The following is a 2,854-nucleotide window of genomic DNA, read 5'->3' as shown; positions in this document are numbered from 1 at the left end:
CAGTGAGTGCCTGGCTGGGAAGCTGACTTGCAGGAGATCTTTTGAGTTGGAAGATCTTCGTTTGCTGCAGGCACTGGCAGTACTCACAGCGTTGTTTCAGGATTGATCAGGGCTGTTAGCAGTTCACCATGCAGTGTTCAGCATCTAAAACATCCCTAAAAATGATTATTTGCTCAAAAGATGTGGTTTTGAGCCATATTCTCTGTTTATTGACTTCATTGTAACATCACAACAATTCCTTTTCATTCAAGAGTGTTTTGCTGTATTTAACAACAGAAAAAATCTGCTGGAATAATTCCACTGATGGTGTCTCACTGAGAGCTTATAACACATATGACAGCTGCATAGGTTGTTACATATACATGTAGGTATATGTGCATTTAACTATAAAATGCATTTTATTTACTACTTTCAGTGAATTTAATACTTTCAAGTAAGTTAAAACCATCCACAGATATCCTTTGGGTCACTACAATAGTGCTTTGGCCTAATTTAATCAAAATAGAGTTCAGACAGAGTTTATTCTTGGTGTCTTTGGATGCACACAAGGCTCCCTTTTGTTTCCTAGTGTCAACATTTTCTGCTGCTTTAATAATTGTACTAATGAAGTTTAATCTTTAAGAAACATTTAAGAAACAGCTCCTGCTGGATTTGCTCCAAAAGGGCACTAAGGAGTTAAATACTGAACCAGAAGGTTTCACTGCTAATCTAATCCTGAGCATGGGTGCACTGTTACAGGAAGAATTGAGCGCCGATGCTGTGCAGCAAGCTGTGCCTGGATGTGCTAGCTGAATAAAGTTAATGGAGAAAAGTTCCCCTTGGGCAGTGGGCCTGTGCCTTGCATCCCAAGCAGAGCCGTGCAATTAATTGACTTTCCATCTGTTGATTGAACTGTAGAATAGAGGATATTTTTGTCTGTGTTCAGCACGTTTATTTCAGGCTTCACTTTGTAACCAACAAGGAAGGAAGAAGGAAGCAGCAGCTCTGCCTTTAACCTAGGAAAATTCAGCAAAGATGTGAGAGTTCTTGGGATTCTGGTGGGTCCTTTTGATGGCTTCAGGGAGGTGAGAAGTGGTGCGTGTCCTGTGACAATCCCATTCAGGTGCTTTCTCTTAGTTCGTACTAACAGCTCACAAAGGGGGATCCCCTACAGTGGGAAACTGAAAGTTATAATCGCTGAGGCTTTATAACTCTTTCCCTTTATATGCTGGAAAATAGTCCTTGAGTAGTGTTGGGCTGTTGACACATGCCCTCTTTGAGCTGTAGGTTTGCCTCCCCAGTCATCCATCACAGCCCTGTTGCTGATGCGGTGCTCCTACCATACAGGAGTGCTTGTGATCACCCTCAGAGCCTTTCAGGGCTTGCAGGAGGAATCTGTTCAGCCATTAACACTGCAGTCAGAAGCACGTTTTCAAGATTTGAGATGAAGTACCACCACATTTCTCAGCTAGAACCAGCTAGAGTTTTTCCCTGGGATGCTTTGAAATTAACAAGCAAATCAGAAAGCCTTGATTTTGAAAATGTTTAAATGTTAATCTCAGTGGAACATACGTCCATGTGTAATTTTAGAAAGTGTTTCCATTTCTAAATTCAGTAACAAAAGAAGCAGGGTTTGGTTTTCCTGAAGTAAAGGAGATTATGGACTTAGTTTTCATCACAAATACATGAATGAGAAGGTCTTTGATACCAAACTTTGCAGTTTCTGATTTCCCGTTTTTCCAGATGTCTAAAAAGCTGTACAAACCTGATTTTCATGGGAGCAAAACCACAGCCATCAATAAGAAAATTTGTTTGTGTCCAAAGGAATGAAACACACAAAGGTTGGGATTTCCCAGTTTCTGAAAAATTGTACTGAGACAAATACCATGATGACCACCAACATCTGTGGTCTGCATCCTTCTTTAGGTCTGTTAGAAGATTTGAACAATAAATTCCCAGCATGTTGCCTGTATTTCTATAATTTGATTATCATATAGAGACAACTGACGTTGTTGGGGTATAAATAAGCATGATTGGAGGAGGAGACAAACAGTGTATGAAGTGCGTTCAGTTTGGCTTTGGCTGCACGCTCTTGGAAACTTTCCTAGACTCTTGTCCAACCATTTAAACTTAATTTAGAGTTGAGAAATTGTTATTTATTACAGAAAGAGCACAGTGATAGCAGACAATGCTCCACAAACAAACACCAGCAGAAAGAGGCATCTTTTAGAGTATGTTGCAATGTAATTTGAATAGTGCAAAGACAAAAGGCAAAGGAGGATGGTTAGGATGCTAGCATGAGAACACAGTATGAGTTTGGTATGTGTTTAGGGTTCTTTAGTTTATTTTAGAAAAAAAAGGGAGAGATGAAGAGTGATAAATTGAGAACCAGCATCTTAGTCAGCTTTTCTTTGCTAAGTAGAAATGCCTGGCCTTCTGTCCAGTCATGTTCTTTTCCTCCTGTTGTCAATGGAAAACTACACTGAAGACAAGGAGGCATGGAGAAAACAGTGCCCGAAATGCCATTCATGCCACAGACCTACCCTTTTGTGCAAACTAGGCAGCAACCTTGTTCTCTTTAGTCTGGCCCTGTACTGCCATGAATCCTGCTTCAGCAATGTGATCTCAGAGTTCTCAGAAGGCATCTCCTTAATTTGCATCTCCAACTTTCTTTTACTGAATAAGAAGTATGTGTAGAGCATGTGTAGATGCTGGTGACCTTTGGGATTGTCTCTTCATGCCTAGGATCCTGGGCTGGTTATGAGGGCTGGCTTGCAACCAGCAACCAGCCTTTCTTTTCCAGTTGTCATCTGAAAACAGCTTCACTGTTGGAGGAGCGGGCTCTGCAGATGGTAGCTCAGTGTGTCAGGAGCAT

This window comes from Aythya marila (genome assembly GCF_965140915.1).
Source record: "Aythya marila genome assembly, chromosome: 17".
NCBI lineage: Eukaryota > Metazoa > Chordata > Aves > Anseriformes > Anatidae > Aythya > Aythya marila.
The sequence above is the reverse complement of the archived record's forward strand: the minus strand, read 5'-3'. Positions refer to the sequence as shown.